The 22,738-nt window shown below is 39.1% G+C and overlaps 1 protein-coding gene and 1 non-coding gene across 2 annotated transcripts in view; one reads left to right on the top strand and one right to left on the bottom strand.

Moving 5' to 3' along the window:
* RCAN2 (regulator of calcineurin 2) overlaps window positions 1–22,738 on the top strand; it is a 213,892-nt gene that overhangs the window by 43,168 nt on the left and 147,986 nt on the right. The window lies entirely within an intron of this gene.
* Window positions 6,383–6,484, bottom strand: LOC121158837. The gene has a single exon (XR_005884227.1). It is a non-coding gene; the product is annotated as a U6 spliceosomal RNA (small nuclear RNA).

The raw sequence follows: 22,738 nt of genomic DNA, 5'->3' as shown, positions 1-22,738 counted from the left end.
GTCTGAGATATGAACACAATCTGGGTCTTGCATGTGGATGATGAGAACCCAATCACTGGAGCCATCACCATGGCCCACCCCACCCCACCCCACCCCACCCCACCCCACCCATGGTCTTCATTAGCAGGGAACTGTAGTGAGGAGCCAGAACATGGACTCAAACTAAACACTCCATTGTGAGATCTGGCCAGCAGAATCATGAAGCTGAACTTCCTATCTCTCTTTAGCAGCATGCTTCTGGGAGTCTCCCATTGTAGAAGACTGTATAATTCCTTTCCTATTTTTATACAGTACTGTTGAGTTATCACATCTGTCTGATATTCTCAGGTATTACCTTAAAGGGCACATTGGCTTTTCTGTTGGTCAGTCGTTCTCACAATGACCTGGCAGTTCTTTATGGTGGAGACAGCTAGCTCCTCCACAGGGATTCTGATTTAGTAGGTCTGAGTATTGAGTATTGGCATGTCCAGGCTGTGTCCAGAGGCTGCTGATTTTGATGTGGCTGGTACAGGTACTATACTGTGAGAGTCACAGCTTAGGTTAACATAGAGATGTTCAAACCTGGTTGAGCAAAAAATCACCTAAACAGCCTAGAGAAATACAAGTTTCCTATCACAAATCATAAGATAGGATATTGAAATATGCAAAATAAAATTATGCATAATTATCAGTCTTGAAAAAGATTCTCTTCCTTAGTTTCTCCTATATATTTTTTAAAACACTTTTCCTTCAAGATTGATCTTTCCATGAAGCCAGTATGCAACGACAGAAGCTCCATCATTCCAAAGTAAGCATTGCATTTTTCCTAATGTAATATTTGAATGTGTGCTTTTGAAAGATGAGGGCCTGAATCTTGGGTTTCTCTTCAGACACTTCATAAAGCAACTGTCTTACAATGTTTAAACCATCACTTCCTTTCTTATGAAAAATTAAGGGTTTAGTGTTGCTAAGATGTTTCTGCAAGGATTTTTGCTACCTGTATGGGAAAGAGGAAGTTTTAAAACCAGCACTGTGCAGTCTGTGTTGTGGCACGTGGCTTAAAGCTGCTACTTGCACCAGCCCATATTAGAGTTCCGGGTGAGTCCCGGCTGCTCTGCTTCCAATGCAGGTGCTTGCTAATGTGCCTGTGTCCCTGCCATTCATGTGAGAGATAAGGATGGAATTTCCTGCTCCTGTCTTTGGCAAGACCCAGTCCTAGTGGTTGTGGCCATCTGGAGATTAAACCATCAGCTGGAAGATTTCTCTCTTTCTCTTTTCTCTCCCCAAACTATGTGTGTTTCTATCACTCTACCTTTCAAATAAGTTAAATTCACCTTTTAAAAAAGGGAAAAAGCAGTGTGTGCTGCTGTTGCTCTTGACCATCCCAGCTCTGTACCTGGCCATGAGAATGTAGTTTGTACTGAAGATGGTTAACAGGGGGCGCTAGCTGTGTGCTGGTTCTTTATGTTGGTCCTCACCTCCTGGAGTTTCTCTTCCTTTACTCTATCCCTGCCAGTCTCTGGATACTTTGCTCAACAACGCAACAGTATGAGTTGGCAAGGAAAACAACACTGAACGCCTTCCAGACACTGGGACACAATACAAGTCTCAGATTCTGGCTGCAGAAGCTCATACTTAGAATTTGGAGTTAGTTTTAATAGTCACTGTCACTTTCATTAAATAGCAAAGTGCAGGATGGGCGGAACCCAGTTTTGGTGTACGTGTTGCTGAATCCCCTCACACTGAGTTGTGTGCCTACCTTCCATTCAAATACTGTAATGTGTAATTTTGGTTTTAGGGAAACTTGACTATTTGTCTAAGTTTTTATAACATTAGATAGGTTTGAATAAAGTATACATATCAAGAATTAAGTCCTGTTGTTTATACTGAAAGTTCTCTGATACTGTATAGGCAAGTCACTGAAGGATCGAATCATCCTAAGCGGGAACTGTGCCTTGCAGACCATTCAAAGCAAATGATGTTAAAGTAGAGAATTTACTAAAAGCAGGGCAAGGAGACCTGTTTCCTTCTTTGAGTAAACATTGAAAAAAGTCCTAACAAGCATTTGCTTTAAATTGCCCTAAAACTCAAATAGCTGTCCTTGGTATCAAAATGGTTGATGGCTTGAAGACTGAGTAATCAGCAAGGGCTGTGTGAAGTGTTTATTGCTTAGATAAACACATTTGAAGACAAAGAAAGAAATTAAAACAGACCAAGAAATATCTACCAAAAAGTCATGCCATTTGGAACAGTGGCTTTATTTGGGAAAATTAAATAATAGATTAAAGTTTTAGGATTGAGTACACAAGGAAGTTCTTTCATCCAAGTTCCCTAAGCCTCTTATAAAATCATGATATGAGTTTTGTACTTTACATTTATTGATATGCCCACCTTTGTGGCAAAATTATTTGCATTCTGTTACTGTTTAATCCTTACAATACATTTTTGAACACATAATTGGCTGGCTGTAGGACAAAGAATTGCCCCCAAATTTAGGAAAATGCTTTAGTCTGATACTTGCTAGAGGAAGTAAGAACTGTGTGTCTCTTCCATGGTTGTGCTCATGTCTCTGCCTACCGTCTGTCTCTGGAGCACTACACAATTGTCCTTGGAGACTTGGTTGCTATTAATAACTTGCTATATGTGATTTATTTTAGATAATGAAGTAGGTAAGGGTTGGTTGTACTGAACAAATATTCTAGAATGCACCTTTTCTGTTCTGCTAACATGTAAGCCTTAGAAACAAGCACACATCCAGAGTCAAGAACCACATGACAGTCTTGTCTTTGGAGTTCAAGGTTACTGGCTTGTTTCATTTTGGGAACAAAACACTGGATGGAAGATCTTTCTCTGTCTCTCTCCCTCTTCCTGTAATTATGTCTTTGTAATACATATTTTAAAATATTTTTCACCAAATGTGGCATAAAGACTTTTAAAATAGCAATCAGGAGTGCCGAGAGACTGCATGTCACATGGCAAGCTGAATCTAAGGCTTTCAAGCTTCTGTGCCTTATACTTAGACAACTACTGCTTTTTTTTTCAGCTGTATACATTATTTTTTCATTTTTAATTTATTTTTATTGGAAAGTCATATATACAGAGAAGAGGAGAGACAGAGGAAGATCCGTCTGATGATTCACTCCCCAAGTAGCCACAATGGCTGGAGATGAGTTGATCTGAAGCCAGGAACCCGGAGCCTCCTCCAAGTCTCCCACATGGGTGCAGGAACCCAAGGCTTTGGGCTGACCCTGATTGCTTTCCCAGGCCACAAACAGGGAGCTGGATGGGAAGTAGAGCTGCCAAGATTAGAACTGGTATCCATATGGCATCCTGGCCCATGCAATGTGAGGACTTTATCTTCTAGGCTATCTGCACCATGCCCAGATGCATACATTCTTAATATCTAATGTCATCTTACCTATTTTCCCAAATAACAAACTGCATCTTTTAGAAATGTTATTTGCATGTATATATATGTAATTCTGTATAATCCTTGGACTCTGGCTTGGTTTTCTCCTGCTCACCTCCTCATCATGGGCTTAGGCCTTATGTATAGAAAAGTCCAGGCTGAGTTCACCACCTATATGATGGAATTGCTATGTGACATTACACAGTCTTTATTGTATTCTAGTGCTGGAGCTCATGTACTGGAGTGGGGGAGAACCAGTACTCTCTATGGAGATGGAAGTGTTGATAGCTTCTCTGGAGTGCTCATGGGAATGGAAGCAATGGTTTTTCAATGATTGTTTTCATTGTCCAATGAATTACTACTCTCTTAATGCTTTAGTATTGTTTGCCATATGACTTGAGGTCACTGTTGTTAGAGAAGGAGTTAGAGGGCTTTGGGAAAGTGTTGGGTAGAAATTAGACTGGCATTTGCTGTTTCTACTTGTATGATCCACGGGTGGCTTCAAAACACACCCAAGAATGCTCAGATTGAGGGGTGTCAAGGGCCAGCTGCTTTTATTAACATGTGTAAAAGCCGTGCAGGCATGTTGTCTCCAGGGTGGGATATTCCTGGGCTGCATTTTTATTCTCTGAAGTTTTTTTGAATCCTTTGAGAGTTAACACTGCAGAACGCGTATGCTATGTGGAAAGCACCTCTATCCCAAATTCAAACTGTGAGGAGAGCCTTAAGAAACTGGATAACCCCAAAAATACTAGTCCCCAAAATGAGACAGGAGATAAGACTGGACTAACGTTGGCCCACGTTAGAAGAACGGAAGTGGGGGATGGCGATGCATATAGGGCTCAGACCTGATTCTGTGGGTAAACTTGTGCTCTTGCAAAAGTCTGTGAGTGAGCTAAAGGGGCAGAGGCTTTGCCAGGATGCCATAGTCCTTATAGACCTCAGGCTCCTCTACTGAGCCTAACTTCATAGAAGGTGCCTGCATTTTGTACCTTCTCAATGACACTAAGCCGGTGGTTCTCAGAACTTAATGTGCATAGAAATCACTGGGAAACTGGTTAAAAATTCAGAATCCCATGTCCTTGACCAGAGATTCAGATATACTAGCCTAGGAGAGCATTTAGCAATGTATTTTTTCTTTATCTTTTAGGTGTGCTAATTTACATGTAACAAGTGTGCAAATTTTGGGGAACTTCACAATATTTCAACAGATGTGCATTGTGTAAATCTCTCAGATCAGGCAATCAACATTCCTACCACCCAACCTCCTCCATATTTAGAAACTACCCATTCGTCTCCTCCAATTTTTATGCAGTATATAATATATTACTGCACTGTAATGTTCTGTAGAACACCAGAACTGATTGCTTATATTTGTACTCTGGTTCCTTTACCCAGCCTCCCATTATTGCTCTTCTAACCTTTCCTGCCTGTAGTAATCACTGCCTTTAGTTCACAATGATTTTTCTTAACTTTTATGCATGAAAGAAAACATGTAGTATTGGTTATGCTGTGTCTGACTTATCTCACCATAATGCCTTCCCTTTCCATCCATTTTGTTGCAAATATCAGGATTTCATTCTTTAGCCTAATACTATTCTATTGTATATATGTGTGTTACATTTTCTTTATCCATTCCTTCAGCTGTAGCTCCCTAGGTTCATTCTATGCCTTGGCTGTTGTGAATTATGCTGCAATAACCAGGGAATGCAGTCATATCTGTATTATGCGGAAGTCAATTCCTTTGGATATATTTCCAGAAGAGGATAGGGTGATAGCTGGCTATGTGGTGCATCTATGGTTAGTTTTTTGATGCATCTCCATTGTGGCAGTATTACTTTACATTCACACCAGCAATATGTAAGGGGTTTCTTTATGCCAAACCCTTGCCAGATTTTGATAAATTTTGTCTTTTTGAGAACGGACATTCTGATTGAAAAGGACATCTCACTGTGGTTTTGATTTGCATTTCCTTGATGGCTACTATTAACCATTTGTATTTCTTTTGAAAAGTGTGTATCGGTATCCTTCATCCAATTCTTAACTACACTGATACACTGATGTTTATTTCTTGTCCTTGTTGATGAAGATTTTCATTTCCTTATATATTCTGGATGCTAACCCTGTATTGGATGAATAGCTTGCAAATGTTTTATTCAGAAGCTGAATCGAAAGCACAAAGTAGCCAGGACTGAATCCAGCTCTCTGAAATGAGATGTGATTTTCCTAAGTAGTGCCTTAACCCCATGTACCACAACTCCCAACTTGGGGACATTGCACCCCAAAAGGATTTTGATTTAGGAAAACTGTGTTTGGATTTCCAAATAATCAATTCAACATCCTGATTCACTTGTTAGCAATACCCTGCTGAGAGCTTTGGTGCACAAGGTTCAGCTACACCATAAAGCCCTGACAGCATTTCTGCAAGCTTCTGAAGGCACTGCACTGTGTTCAGGGAACAGCTTTCCTCAAACTTGAGGGAGGGAAAAGGATTCATGTAGATTGTAGTTGAGTTTTAAAAAGTATTTTTTTTTTTTAATTTTATGATACAGTTCCATAGGCTCTGTTTTTTCCCACCCCACCCCCCTTCCTCAACTTTCCTCTCCCCTATGTTGGTTTCCCCTCTAGTTTTACAATGGATGTCCTTCATGTGAACAGTCATAAGTCCATCATGCTGTTATTGAAGTGATTCCCAACATTGTAGGCATGGGCAATGTCAGAAAGTCCAGCATCCTACTGTTAGGATATTTTCATCTTTAGTCTGGGTGTAGAGAGGCATACTGTACTTTGCACATCTGGACATGTCAGTTTCTGCTACACTTCTGTTATACATCCCCTTAAATAGAGAACCAGCATGCACAGTCCACAATGGGGAGGAAAAAGGGTAAATTTTCATCAACAGCAGGTTAAAGAACATGCTACAAACATACCAATGTGTCTCTAGAGTGTTGAAGAAGAAAATCAAAAAATTCTTGTAGAAATTGATGCTATTGCAAAAATATGAAATGCTTCACAAATTTGCATGTCATCTTCACACAGGGCACATACTAATCTTCAGTGTTCCAGTTTTACTATATGTGCTGCCAAAGTAAACATGACTCTAGTTGATTTAATATCTGTTTAACAATATGCTGCTTACATAAGTACAACACAAACCTAAATTGTCCTTCCATCTCTGTACTCAATTGTGCTTATGTATGAGTAAGATCAAATTATAAATAAAATACAACAAAAACTAGAACTGAGAAGTTTAAAGGACTAATTTCCAAGGTGAATGAGGCTCTGCTGGTGTGGAATCACTGATCATATTGTCAGAGGAACAGAGGGTACCTCCCTAGTCTTCCTTTAAAGTCAGGCTCCTGGAAATTCTGTGAGCCTTAGCGTGTGCAGTAGGCTGTGTTCTGGAGAAGCCAGAAATACACTGTCTGTAACAGTCGATCTTCATAGTTAGTCAATGAGAATTAGAACAGTAGTGCCTCCCTACCTTACAGTCATAAAACTGAATGCAAATGTGGGCAGTCGGAAGTGGGCAGCTTTACCACTCCATGATCGTGCAGCTGAACCATGACGTGTCAAGTTACTGTCTGAAACTTGGCATCCTGATGAAAACACTCTCATCATAGAAAGCTGTGAACATCTTCAGACCTCCAGGATCGACTGGCAAAAATACACTGTTCTGTATGGAACTTGATGATAAAGAGATGCTTTGTTTTGTGAACATGTATTTAAAATGTACACAAAAATTCTGGATGAGTCATAAGAGGAAAATTAGCATATATGTGATGTCATCATAGAGAAATTTCTATTGTCATTTAAATATCTGTTCTTTACCAAATAAACATATATATGTATACATATAAACATGCATACATAGAAAGCCATATATATAAGGATATTCCAGCAGTTCATAAGAAATGGAATTAAAAGGCAAATTTATTTTGGTGCAAAAATGTTGACATTCATGCATATCAGAGGTCTTCAAAAAGTTTGCAAACTATGATGAAAACTGTGTGTAGATTTCAAAGATTTTGTATCAAAGTAAACTTTTCTTCCAATTCTATTTTCTACTAAGTTTTTGAAGTACTTAAGTGTACTTCAAAACAGTTTAGCTGTTTTTATTTTTTCAATTCAGTTTGTGTCAAAATGCAGTTAGCATGTTACCTATTCTGAACACTTAGATTATTTCCAGTTTTCTGCCATCAAAAACCATGCTGATGAATGTGCTTATTATTGATGATTATAAATAATGTGCATATTTACCTGTAGGACATTGGCTTAATATTAATATTTTCATGTCAATAAGAAAACAGCATGTAAAAGCTGTTTGCACATGTTATTTTTTATAAATGAAACCCTTAAATAACATGTGTTGGTGATAACTTCAGAGCTGAGTGAGGATGAATGCTTAGGGGAAAAATAAAACTACCTATTCACTGTTGGCTATTTTGGGGACAGACAACATTGACTTTTAAAATAAATAGGCTTTAACGCTATGATGAATCTATTCCTTAGCATTTAAAAAGCCAAATTTTAATGTTGATACTATAGTTCTTTATTAAAAATCAGTTATTTGTTTGAAGGACAGACTGACAGAGGAAGACAGAAACAGAAGGTGACATCTTGTACTCACAGGCTTATTTCCCCCAAAACCTTGAGCTAAACAGAAGCCAGGAGCTATTTACTCCATCTAGATCTCTCCTGTTGGTGGAAGGAATCCATGTGGTTGGAATGTAATCTGCTGCCTCTCACAGGAAGCCAGGCCAGAAGTGGATATGGGGCTCAATTGCAGACATTCCAATGCAGGACACAAGGCTGCCAAATGGGGGTTAATCTGCCGTACCCCTTCTCAAATTGTCTTAAAAAGCAGTTCTAGAGTCATCTGCAAATGCAAGAACCAGTATAGAGATAGCCCATGTGCCCTTCACTACCTTTCCCCAAAGTTACACTTTACTGAACATCATCAAAATTTACACTGAAGTAATAGTACTAATTATATTTCTTTTTTTATCTTAATTTTTTTATTGTTAATAACATTGTATTATGTGATACAGTTTTATAGGTGCTTGGATTTCCCCCACTCCTCCCACAACCCTCCGCCCATGGGGCATAACCACAGTTCAAGTTCAGTTGAGATTCCTTCATTGCGAGCACACACCCAGCATTTAGTCCAGCATCTATTTGTCCTGATAACATTCAACGGCTTCTTGGGGAGGCCTTCCGTGGTCTGAAGGCAAAGCTAACAGAGTAAGATCCCAAACCGTTAAAAGCCCCAACAAAACGTCAGCAACAATATATAGTGTTATGGAATTGATTGACATAGTATTGAGTAAACGATATGTTAAAAATAATGCAAGTTCAATTTTTCAAAACACGTGTGTTGAGACAGTATCAATGACAGGTTAAATTAAGACAAACATGTGGTATCTAACCTTTTGGGATTCGCTCATTTCCCTTAGCATTATAGTTTCCAGTTGGGCCCATTTAGCCACAAAGAACTGCATTTTGTTTTGTTTAATAGCTGAGTAGTATTCCATGGAGTAGATGAACCAAAGCTTTCTTATCCAATCTTCTGCTGATGGGCATTTCGGTTGCTTCCATGTTTTTGCAATTACTGATTGTGCTGCTATGAACATAATTTCCTCCATTTTTATAAACACTGTGTGTCTGTGTGTGTTCCCATGAAATTTTCATCATAAAGGGAGTTCTACATAATCATAACTGAGAAAGAGAAAAAAAACAGTTGCATCATTGCGTCCTGGAAACAACTGAGCTGTCTTGCTGTGGGCCAGTTGTGGAGGATCACATAAGTGGAGTTACACTGGAGCATTTGTTTGTAAACATAGTAACTCCAAATGTCTGTATTCTAGGTTACTGTTACTATTTGACTATCAAGATTGTGCTATTGGGAACAAGAGAAGGTAGATAGCTCTTTGAAACACTTAGCTATCAAGACCCTAGAAAATAGAAATAGATTGTGTTTAGTATTTTGAGCGTTGTGGATAATACTCACAATATGTTACCACCTATAGGGGACAATTACTGAAGAATAAAATTAGACACTGGCTGCAGATCACCAGTACAGAGATACCACTGGAAGGGTGAATCTCAGCTCTCTCCTAGAATCTCTCCCAATGCCAGGCAAATGGCAGGTTCCAGACCAATTTCTTCATAGTGAATAGTGAATGAGTCTTCTCAGTGCTCCTTGATGGCTCTCCCTGACCTAATTGCAGTGTTTGTGACTCTTCTGTATGGAATACTCACAGCTAAGGAAAGTCTGACCATGGTTCTTGACACAGTTCATTTTTAAAAATCACCTTCATGTTTTTTATTTGAAGAACAGAGAAGGAAGAGAAGGACAGAGAGAGAAGAAGGGAGGGAGGGAGGAAGAGAAAGAGAGAGAGAAAGAGAAAGAAAAAGAGAGAGAAATCTTCAGCGATTGATCAGCTTCCCAAATTCCCACAATTACCAGGCCTGGGCCAAGCCCAATCCAGGATCCATGCACCCCATCCTGGTTTTCCACAAGGGTGGAAGGAACCACAATATTTGGGCCATCATCTGCTGCCTCCAAAATATACCAGCAAAAAGCTGGATCCGAAATAGAGGAGCGGGAACTTGAACCAGGCAGTCCAATATGACATGTGAACTTCTCAACTGCACCTTAAATACTGAGCCAAATGCTCCGTGACCCTGCGCACATTGCGTTGAAGAAACCTAATGTGTGGTTGGTGTCACTGCATCCACAGACCTAAAGTTCAATCTCCTCTTGCCAATACATCTGATTCTAGAATTATGACCAAGATTCAGATAAGGAAAAAGATGAAGAAAACCATTCAAACAAGTAACGACATGAGTTGAATCTAACTGAAGGGTGAAAGAAATTAAATGAAACTTGATGAAAGGTATAGAATTTCCTCTATCTAAATTATTTGATAGAACATTGAAATCAGGTTATAATAATAATAATAACAATAATAATAATAAAAGATGGTGACAAAACTTGAAGTGTGTTCCAGAAAAGTTATTCATTTGTAGGACTGTAGTGCTAAACTCTAGCTGGAAGGCATAGATATGATGTCTTTTACACAAAAGCACAAAAAATTGAACTATTAGAAAGCTTATTCACCTAGAATTTGAGTGGAATCAGCCTTGAGATGTGCAGTGCCCCTATCTTCCATCTTGGAACTGTGTCTCTCAGATAAACAATTGTGTTCCCATCCAGAATTGCTGACCAAGCAGGGTGGCCCTGCTGATAGTCAGTGTTTTTATCTGATTAGGAGAAATGACTTTGCAACCCGTAAGAGTTAGAGCAGAGAGATGATGAAAGGAACCAATTCCATAGCCCTAACCCCTTTGTACCAAGAATATATCTTATATCATTGTTTTTATTTGTGCTTATTTGTTATTTAGAAGTATTTGGAACAGTATGATATATTAGGGTTTCTGGCAAATTGAAAGCTAAATTTAACATGTAATTAATAGAAGTGACGTTATTTGAAAGGTGTGGAGTACAAGTGTGTGACTACATCGGGAACTTAACTTTGAATATTTAAGCTTTGAATATTTAAGATCATCCTTAGACACAGCATTCCGTCTTTATTGAAACACTTCTATCACTTGCTTCTTGGGACTTAATATCATTTGTGTTTCTTCTTGATCTTTTCATGGCTCTTCTTTACCCAAACTTCAGGTTGAAGTGCTGGGGTGCAGCTTTAGATCTTGTTTTTACTCTCTCTGATTCCATCTCATCTCACATCTTTAATCACCATAGCTGCACTGATGGCACATTAATACTTAATGCTTATCTCTGACCTGGATCCGGATAGCTTGGGTCTTAATATACTGCCTACTTGCTGTCAGTGCATCTCAAACTTCACATGTTAAAAGGAAAATTCATTATTGATCCCCACAACCATCCAGTCACTACCTTGGCCATTTATTTCTGCATCAACTGCCCAACCTCACTCTTCCTTGTAGTTTTTGAGGGTATAAATCTTTAAATCATTTCATCGGATTCATCTCTTCTTATAACAGTATTCATTCAGATCATTAATACATTGATTTGGGTTCTCTTTCAAAATAAAAAAGCTACTGTTTCTTACCATCTTCATTGATTCCACAGGAGAGCTAATGTTATTGATCACCTTGGATTACTGTAAAAATCTATAAATTGGTCTTCTTTTCCCTGATCCTATCACAAGAATGAGAGGCATTCTGTTAGAAGATAAGGCAGGTCCTGTCTTTGCTTTGCTCAGAACCTTTCTCTGTCTTTCCCATGAGAGCTAACCTCTATATAGAATGTTTAAAAGACAAAGAAAAGCAGAAGACATGAGCAAAAGTTACAGAAATCTGAAAATTGTGGAAGAACTTGTGCTAATATTTGAAGAAGCTAAGCATTTGCTTAGACATAACTCATGTCTATAATAAGAAACTGCCAGCAAGAGGCAGGGTGCCCTAATGTCCTACCTTTTGGACCAGTTCTTCATTCTACTGTGTTCAGCAATTATAGCGTTCTATGCTTCTATTCCTGTAGCATGCCCAGCCACATTTTAAACTAATAAGTCATCAGTGTGGAATTGGCATAGGCAGTAATGAAAAGTAATTCAGGACTTATTGAATACATCTTAGTTTATACAAATGCCAAATCATAGGAGCTCTGTTGACGTCTCTCAGTTAAGACCTTCGTGTACAGATCTTATTACAGCAGCATTTTGTCAAGATTTACTGCTGCTGAAGAATACTGTTTTTGAATTATAGGATGCTCAGCACCTGTCAAGGCATTAAATCTGATCATTGTTAATGACATTGCAGGATCACTTCCTGACCAAACAATAAGAGAATTGGCTGCCAGTAGAACAATGCATTCTTTTGAATACACACTTCTTGGTGTTGTCACAAAGGATGAGCTGTGGAGAAATGGCTGGCAGCTCAGATTTTAAACACCAGCCATTTATTATATCACTTGTAGCTTTAGTCTTTAAGTCAGAGGCCTGAAGTCATAAGTTTCCATAACATTTGGATATGATCTACTGCCTAGTAAAAAATGGAGTAGCACTTTGTTGCTATAAATGTCAGAGGCTGTTTAAAATTTTGCTTAAGAATATTGATTGTGTTGACAGTAGAAGGCAGGGGTTGGGAGGAGGGAAGGGAGTCATTGTACTGATAGACTGAGAAGCGAGAATAAAGATGAAAAAGAAAATTGGAGTCTCCAAAATTTAATAGAGGTAGTAGATGACTGGTCATTCTATGGACATGTAGGTAAGTACTGGATGAAGTAGGAGTCTAAGAAAAGTAATTTTGCAGAAGAGGAAACAAAACCATTCTTTAATCAATTAGGTCTGATACTTGTCTGCTCCCTGAGCTATATGGGGTAAGAAACAAGTATTACATGCTAAATAAGATCATGTATTCCTTTCGGGGAAATGAAAATCTTTTAACATAGCATGTCCTGGCATCATTAGTCGTAAGAAATGTCCATAAACCAACCATTTCCTCTATGTGGAAGATCAAAGATTTGCTTTAGCTATGTCTCTTATGGAAAACCTACTACATACCACTTACCACACTGAATACTTCATTTATATTGTCTCAGTAAATTCCTTACAACACCATGACCCATGTGTATTTGTCTATTTTATGTTTATTTGATGGTAGGTAGTGGATCTCTAGGAATGGACCTGTTGTCTGTGTTACAACCTGGCCCAGTACCAGGAAGGGAAATCGCATGTGCAGAAGAGGTCATGCCTGTGGCGTGGCTTCACTTCATAAGATCCCATTCTCCCAGGAACCAACTGGGGTCTCTGGGAATTACTTCAAGCTCTTCCAAGGGCAGAATCTCGATGGCAAAACCTAACCACCTTCCACTAGTACCTAAACCTTTGTCTAGCCCAACTCCACTATACTGAATATCCAGCATCTAACATTTGAATGTTTCAAGAGCAACTATATCCAAGTCACAGCAATTAGTAACATTGTTAGCCAGTTAACATAGGAGCAAAAGTTGAAGTTCAGAAATGTAAATTGCATGACCATTTAATTTGAGCCTTGCTTTTAAGTGTATTGACACCAACTCTGAAATCATACACTTAAACAATATACTAAATTTTAATATTGCACAAACCTTTTAAAAACATTGGGAAGAACTTAAAGGTCATCTGGTTGTATTAAAATTCCTCTCTTTGTCCTATTTGAAGCCCAGTATGACATTTTTGATGGTCTGTTGCAAAATTGCAGGAGCAAGGCCAATGTTATGAAACTTTAGAAACTCGATTTACTTAACCCAAAGAACATTTAATTGTGATTTTACATCTATCTTTCCTTTAAAGTGACCTTTTAAAATAGCATTATAGTACTTACTGAGTTCCCTGGAAATATACTTAGAATTATAAACATTTTCTATCCCTACATTTGCATTTACCGTTTTTGCACTGGTGTTGCTGTATGAAATCTATAGCTTGTCGAACCATTGATCTAGTTTTGCTCCTATTCAGCAGTTCTCTACAGCAATCCTAAAAGAGAGCCAAGCAGATTTTTGTTTTTAGCATTCTCAGTAGCAGAGTTCACTACATTTTGACAGGACCCAGGTGCTGTTGGAAGAAAATACTACTGTTAGTTGTATTATAATTTCCCTTTATCTCACTTATGGAATAACAACAAGAATAAAACTGATTGTGAAGTTTGAAAGTAAACATCATATGCAGTTTGATCATTACACTATTCACTTACGTAGTGAATCTGCATACCTTTAAAAAATGTATTTGAGAGGAACAGACATGCATAGAAACAGGAAAGGAGACAGAGAGAGGGAGGGAGGAAGGGAGTGTGTGAGAGAGAATGAATGAATGCTTTCCTTTTGCTTCTTTGCTTTCCAAATGTTGATAAAAGCTCAGACTGGATGTAGCAGAAACCAGGCTCTGAGTACTTCATTCAAATCTCCCGCATGGGTAGCAGAAGCCCCATTCCTTGAGTCATTGTTACCACCTCCCAAGCTTGCTCTTAGCAGGAAGTTGGGATCAGAAGCTGGAATTAGGACTCAAGCCCAGACCCCTGATATGGCATGGTAAATGCCCACTCATGCATTTATTTCTTATTGACCACTGACTCCATCCACCAGTGTCCCCTAGCTCCATCCTCTTAGTTCTGCAGTTTGGGCAAGCTACACAAATTGCCCGGCACCTCAGCTGGCCTCATCTGTGAGGTGGGAATAAAGACAGTGCCCACAGGTCATACACGTGAGAGTTGATGGGGATAGAGAAAGGAAAGCACCTAACTAATGAGCCCATCCTCCAGCATGTGCCAGCTTCATCAGAGCAGGGACCCTATCCTAGGACCTGGAATGGTCAATAATTGAAAAATAAGTAGATGAGGACTTTGTAAATAACGAACATTCTAGTAATACTTGCCCTGCTTAATAAAGCTAATTTATCTTTTATGTGACAGCATTTCAGATTTATAAATATTTTAAGTCAGCATTTGTGTTTCCATTAGATTTTTTTTCTACTCAGTCAGTTATCAGTGGTTGAACTCTCTTCCCAGATGATGGATTTTTCAGACTCTTGCTTATTTCCTCATCTGCATCCAGGCTTAGACCTGATGACAGAACATTGAAAAGCTTGGCTGTTGCTGATCCCAAGGAGTCTGCTGTACTCTGAATCTAATGACATGGCTTAAATCTAAAGTGTTTAAATTACATCGCAAGGTTACTTATTAAGCTTGCAATTGATGGCATCTCATCTCTGTTGGATTTATTTTTGTCAGGTGAAATCTCCACCAATTGGTAAAATTTACATTAATTCTCGGGGTTTGCATTGGTGAGAAAGTAGGACTTGAAATTAAGTACTCTGATATGTAGTTTTCATTACTTAAGGTGGTGAACTGCAAAGTAAATACTGCATTTGATTGGGAGCTCTAATTGTGTGTGAAGTACTGAGCCAAGTAATGTTCTATGTGCACAATATGAAATTCTGCCTTATACCCCCAATAACCCTATGAGAAAAGCACCATTAGTGTTTCCATTTTACAAATGTACAGACAATAGCACAGAGAAGTTAAATATGTTTTCTAAAATGCAAATGACTACTGGAAGACAAGATGGTAACTCCCAGAGAGTAGGATAACCAATGTCATCCCTTACCAACTCACTATGTTGCCTTCCACATGAACATTTAAAAATTGGAAATTGTAAAGGGAAAAGATGTGTTAGGAGCTTTTTTTTTTTCCAGTTCCTAGGCAACTCCTTGTGTTTGAGTGTAACAGTACTTTGAAGAGCTTTTGATCTGTGGATGTAATGGTACCACAGGCCTGGGTAAATTTTATTCAATATTTCTAGAAGTGCACTTTCTGGGGCACATGCTTCTTACCAGATATGACTTTGCTAAATAGGATTTAAAGTGACAAAATATAGGTTTATGTTCAACAGCTCTGTACTGTTACCTGTAATCCTAGGTGAGCAAGCAGGAACAGAATGCAGCAACCACGGCTAAAACTGAAGCATTGGACTGTGGCCAAGGCAAAGAGAATGTCTATATCAACTGAAAATTCAGTATACTTAGTGTGGCATCTCAGAATTTAATGTGTCACACATTCCTAGGTGATGTGGTCTCCAGTCTAACCAAAACAGATTTACAGAGAGAGAGAGAGATATCATCCATCTGTTGGCTCATTCCCCAAAAGGCCATAATAGCTGGAGCTGAGACCATCTAAAGCTGGAAGCCAGGAGCTTTCCAGGGTCCTAGGTGGGTGCAGGGGACCAAGCACTTGATCTATCCTCTGCTGCTTTCCCAGGCCGTAAGCAGGAAGCTGAATCTGAAGTGGAGCAGCCGGACATAAACTGATGGCCACATGGGATGCAGGCCCACAACAGATGATTATCCTACTAAGCCATCACTCAAGCCCCACGCTCATGCTCTTTATCATGTGCCTTACAGAGCCTTGATTGTCTGGGGATACGATGTCATTAAGTCTGAAGATTAGGATAATGACGTAGGAAGAGGAAAGCTTGGTTTTGTTATTTAATAGTGGGTTTGGCTTAAATCATGAGACAGTTGTTCAAATCCCCCAAATATCATTTCATTTCAACAACAATGCTTCATATAGAGCTATAACAAAACCATACGCAAATTCATCAGGAAATACCAACACATGTTGCAACTGCATCACACGAAATTTCTTGGATGAAAGTGAGTCCTAGAGGTGAAAACATTTTCGTTTCCTCGTTCATTTATCTGGAGTATAAAGTTTTGTGTTTTGTTCCAGAACAGTTGAGATTCACTGCCACTGGGCTGGGGTAGCTGTGTTCCCAAGTAACGCTTTCCAAAACCCCCACTTTCCTCCATAGTACTTGCGAACCCCAGAGCACTTAGTGACTTGAATCTTAGCTGCAAAGATGCTGCTTTGTTTTTTTTTTACCTTGGAGGGCCTGACAAGTTTTGTGTATTCAGAGTCATCTACCCTACCCTTTCTCTTGTTAGAGACATTTCTCCCAGCTTACAGTTCTTGTTCACCTGCTTTCGGTCTCCCAAGGATTGACTTCAGCTAAATTAGTTGCATGCATCAGATCAAACATGAGGCTTCTTGTGTCCCTGCTCGGTAACTCAAGGAGAACTGTGTTGCCTTACAGGCCACGAATATGTTCAAATGATTTGAATCAATGTGTATGTTAGATCAGAACCCACTGATTACACCAAAAGTGTAGTCTGTTCAATTATAATAGTAGTAGTAATGACAATATAGTTCATCAGCACCACAAGCCAATTGAATTTTCAAATATGCCCTTCAGATATTTACAATGTTATTTTTCAAAAAGTTCTATTCTGGTCTTCATGGAGGAGCTGGAAGCTTGCAAATTCTATAGAGCATTTAGTCTTAAGGGATGCTGCAGTATTGATCTGTAGCTTGCATAACCCAGACAGAGTCAAAGACCCTGTGATTAATTCCCCTGAGGCAGCTCTCTTGGGTGTCTCACACTTTGTGAATAGACATTCAAAGAACATAGGACTCTTGGGATTATTATCAGTTTTATACATACTAAGAAGTGTGGTAAAACTAACTGATACTCAGACCCTACACTTTAACCCGAATGGAGTCACTACACCAGAAGACCAACCAACATTCAGGTTCATGCTGTAGAGCAATGATACTCAGATCATCATCATCTCTTGAATGGCATAGGCTTTGGGTCTAGTATTAATTGGTTCTGCTGAGCATCCTTCAGCTCAAGTTGTCATTGCTGAGTAATATTAGTTAAACTTTCATCACACACTACTCCCTCTCCCTTGTGTACTCACAAGAAATTATTTTTAAATGACAAGCTTTAACTATTAAAAATGACCATCCTCTGGGCATCTTTGAGACAAATCTCAGCTCTACTGACCCAGTTCATGATTAGAAAATCAATGGCTCTTAGCTTGACTGCAAGAAATTAGCTATTCTATCAGCGGATTTAATGCCTACTATGTAGATGCTATGACTGGCAACTGTGAGGATGCGAATCATTAGAGGAATACCTGGCATTTTATGGATGTTTGTGCATTGCAGGTGGGGTGACCTTCTAATCCTATACTTTATTTAGTCACTGTCATTATTTCTGTTGTGTAAATGAGAAAGATGAGGCATTGAGTGCATAGCCTGCTGGGACAATTAATAAGGAGTTCTTCACTTGGTTCTTTATGATTTTATATTTTGCACTCTGAACAAAATTTTCTTCCCTTCCTAACCTCTCAGGCTGCTCAGAATTTGGCTCTCATTATCTCAGCCATAAAGGGCTGATACAATTTTAGAATATATGGATGAAAATGCTTTGTAGCAAGTAAGCATTAAGATCCTCATTTACGTCAACTAAATTGTATTGCTAGCACATATTGGGAGTGACCTCAAGAGGCAGTCTGCTTGGTTGGTTAGCATCTACTGGAAAAAGACAGCCTTTCCTTTGGCTTGGATGGTTTTTTTGGTTAGTAAGAAATGACTGTACACCCCGTCCCTTGTTTTTGTACTTGGGACCGTACTTCACAGCTGACTCACCCTGTAATTCCCTTGGGAATTCTGTGACTTGGATTCAGGTGTCAAAAAAAGCATTATGGAAGTTTCCAAGATGTGCCAGGACGGGACACTGCCCACATCCCCAGCAGACACTTTCCAAATCAAGTCATCTCTCCTGGGCTGTTTGGAAGAGGTCTTGGAATCTTAATTAAAATCTTAAACCTGAGGATGCCCTGGAGCTTCCCAGCCACTGTGCAAGTTCCCCTGAGAATCTTCCTGGGGAAGGGTGTGCTTTGGCCCCTCTGTTTTCAAAATACATCACTTCCCCTTCTTCTAGTTTAGGATGCCTGTCCTTGCCTTGCATGTAGTCTCAGTGCCTGTCCTGTCACCCATGGGCCTCTAACCTTGAAGAAGATGTGTTAAGAAAGATGGGCTGGAGGACAATTGGCTCCTACCTTACTCTGGGCCTATTCCAAGCTCTTTTCATTTCATGGGAGAATTCCAGAAGGCAGCATCTGAGTGCCATTTTTACTCGTGAAATTAGTTACCTTTGACATTTTCTAGATGGCTTTCAGATATAGCATGAAGAAATCAACTTCTCCCCCCACAGAATAAGATGTCGTGAAAGATAATATCCAGTCTGTTAATCCAATGCTCTTCATACAATTTTGCTTGCTTTTTAATTTTTATTCAAATATGTATATTCTCCCCTTCCTCCTCAGTTTCCCCTCCTTCATTCCCCTCCCTCCCTAAATTATCACAGTGATATAGTCCCTTAGTAACAATTACAAGTGTAACGATGCTCTTTAAATGTGTCATGTCATGGTAGCCATAGGCAAAGTTATAAAATTTAGTACCATACTGTAAAGGAATATTTACATATATGGTCTAAGAACCAAGGATGGTTTTGAAATTTTAAATGACTGAAAATCAATTTGAGAAGGTAGAATTGTTTCTTGGTTCTGATTGGTGCATTTGTTCCAGAACAGACATTGCATACTAAAATCTGCAGACATTGCTTATATGATTTTTTAAAATTAACCTCTGTACATCTTCCCAAATACAATTGATCATCTCTAGATTGCCTGTGATGTCTAATAAAAGTGTGAATGCTATGTAAGAAGTTGTTATACTGTGTTGTTTAAGGAATAAGGACAAGGAAAAATGTGTACCTATTCTTTTTTAGCTAGTGGTTTGGTCCTAGGTTAATTAAATCCGAGGATCCAAAACAAACAAACAAACAAAAAAGCCTGTGGGATGCCACTGGAGGATGGCAAACAAGAGAAACTGATCATGGGAAAGAAGATGATCATATCTGACTTGGGGAAGAAAACTCTGGAGGCTGAGAGGGAATCCTTGAAAGAGGAGATGCAGCAGAAGTGGTAACTACAGAAGGAGTATGTCCTGAGTAGCTATGTGGGGATTTTCATGGAATCCTACGGGTTGAACTTTATAACGCAAGTGACACCTTTGCCTGCAAAGGAATTTGTATCATTTTTTATCTGAGCCATCTAAAAAAATATGCATTGTATTTCTAGAGTTTCAAAAATGTGTGCTGACCAGTAGGGATTTATAAGGAAAAATACCAAATTGGGTAGACCCAAAACAACAGCTTGATGAAGTTATGCTTAAGGTAGAAAGATGAAAATGGAGAGACTGCCTCATCCTTTCAAGCATCAGGTATCTCAATCAAATAGTCCTACCTTAGATAAGTCCTGCTTTATCACCGTTCTCTCCAATTAATTATCAAAATATAAGGAAAAATGATGGACGAGTGTCTAAGTAGTGCTGTACTTTCCCCTGTTTAAGGACTGGTGAATTTTGTGTGAAAAATATGCACCAGCCTCATACACAGATTATTCTTGAATTTCCCTATTCCTTGGTGTTAGTTTACCTGCCTGCAATTGAACTGCATGTTGAACAAGAAAAAATAATTTCTTAGAAGCCCAGAGAAAAGTGTGTTCATGAAATAACAATAAATTGTCCAGTGACCTTAAAGGAGCTTACTGCTAGAATGCATTTGTGACTCTGATGATGTGCAGAAAGAATGCTGGTCTAACAACAAACACCTATCCCAACTCCCCCAGTCCTCAGGAATGGGACCTGAGATGAAGAGTTCCCTGATTCTGAGATTCATTTTCCTTTGACTTCATGACCTTTGATGCCTTTCCCAGGTGGGAAGTAAAAAAAAAAACAATTCTTGTGAACCCAAAATATCTGCCTTGTCAGAACACTTTCCCTCAGACAAATGTTCCTTTATTTTACAAATAAACTATTTGTTCTTCTGGTAGGTAAAAGATCCAGTTGGACTTTAACAGAATAGTTGGACTTGACCTATGAGCAATCCTTCTCTTAACAGCTGTTTGTTGACAACAAATAGCCAGGGAAAGTCTCGGGCAGGTTTAGTCTGAAAACGGACAGGATGCTGCTTGTCAGGGTGACCAGATCACATCCTTTGTCCTGTGCTACAGATGCCAATATGTGAGAGCAATTGACAAGACCTATCTGAGAGCAATTGACAAGATCCTCTTCTGGATAGTCATAGATTTCTAAGCACTCAGCAAACTTAATGTAACACATGGAGTCTAGACCTTGACTAAGAAAAGGAAACCTTTACAGTTCCTAATTTTGAAGGAGAGAAAGATAAAGACTACCTAGATTGGTCTTGAATTATATCCACAGTACTGGGTTTGGGGGCTGTAACAGCACATGTTTAGGAGCACACCTGCCTAAGTAATTTGTTTGGCTCTACAGGTCATCCTGGACAATCTCCAATCATCAATTCCCTTGTCTGTTACCTGGGATACTAATATTCATAGAAATGTCACAGCATTTAAATTAAGTAATAGAATGCATTTCTGTGTCTAGCTCAGAGCGTGGTACAAAAGAAATAATAAGCAGTAGGTACAACAGCTGTTGTGTTGACCACCTGATTCTTCCCCCATCTGTTCTGTGTCTCAGCTGACTGCTATGGAATATAATTATTGCAATCATACACTAATCCTCAACATTATCATTTCCGTGAGTAGTAAGAAACACCCTTGAGCATCCTGCCTGGGAGATTATTCTTTCTTTGGCTATATTACATATAGTTCTAATTTTGAAGTTGAGTTGGAAAAGGTGATTCTGGACCTTGTACATTCTGGCTCAATATTCTTGATTTCTATTCAACGCATGTTTATTCCACATCTGTACTCTGTTTCTTTTTTTATGAAATTCAAATGATCCTAAGACTAGACTTCAATGATAAATGAAAATGTGATTCATACAGGAACTGCAGTTATAAAAGAAGGAATAACTTTGCATGTGATAACTGCATTTGTCTTTGTTGGTTGTTCAGCACTCATCCCGCTTTTCCTAAGAAAACTCGATTTTTATCAGGCATATGTACTCTTCCTATGCTGGGTCCACGTGCCTTCAGGAAACTGAGTCCACTTAATTCGAAATTTAAGAATAAACCCTGAACAATGATAGCTAGACTATTGGTGTTCAGGCTTCAAATTATACAAACAGAACCATCTGTGTATGGTACTCAAAGCTTATGGCTTGAGTTAAGTTTTCTGTTATTTGAAACCAAAGGTATCCTGATACCCTCCCTCTGCCATGTAAAATGAACAAACTCCATTTATAAGCAATATAGAGATTTCACTTGGCATTTTTAGTTTTGTGAGTTTCTCTCAGTATTGGTACTTGAGGGCTACTCAGTAGAACTAGCCAAGAGATGCAATGAAATTGCTGGAATACAGGCCTGATGTGTGCTTGCGATTTTTAAAAAAGATTTATTTTTATTGGAAAGTCAGCTATACAGAGAGGAGGAGAGACAAAGATTTTCTGTCTGTTGATCCACTCCCAAAGTGGATGCCATGGCTGGAACAGTGCTGATCCAAAGTCAGGAGCCTAGAGCCTCTTCTGGGTCTCCCACGCAGGTGTGGGGTCCCAAGGCTTTGGGCTGTCCTCGACTGCTTTCCCAGGCGACAAGCAGGGAGCTGGATGGGCAGGGGGGCTGTCAGGATTAGAACCGATATCCTTATGAGATCCTGGCATGTGCAAAACAAGGACTTTAGCTGTAGGGTACCGCACTGGGCCCTGTGCTTGCACTTCTAAAGTATCAAAAGACAGGATTTCACTTATGTAACTGAAACCATTTTGCACCACAAGGAAAAAGAATGGAAAATTAAGGTATCATTATTTATGTGAATTCTCTGTTTATTTTCTTCTTACCCATGGAGATTGGAGTAACATATTTGTCAAGTTTTGGGGCAGTGTGGTGGAATTGGGCATGCATAGCTTAGTTATTTTCTTCATCTTCTTGGAGTTGAGCTCACATTTGTGAAGCAGGGATTATTTCCTACCCTCCATGTTTTTTTTTTTTCTGGA

Source organism: Ochotona curzoniae, unplaced genomic scaffold (genome assembly GCF_017591425.1).
Source record: "Ochotona curzoniae isolate NIBS_2020 unplaced genomic scaffold, NIBS_Ocur_1.0 contig_3819, whole genome shotgun sequence".
Classification (NCBI taxonomy): domain Eukaryota; kingdom Metazoa; phylum Chordata; class Mammalia; order Lagomorpha; family Ochotonidae; genus Ochotona; species Ochotona curzoniae.
The sequence above is the reverse complement of the archived record's forward strand: the minus strand, read 5'-3'. Positions and strand labels throughout refer to the sequence as shown.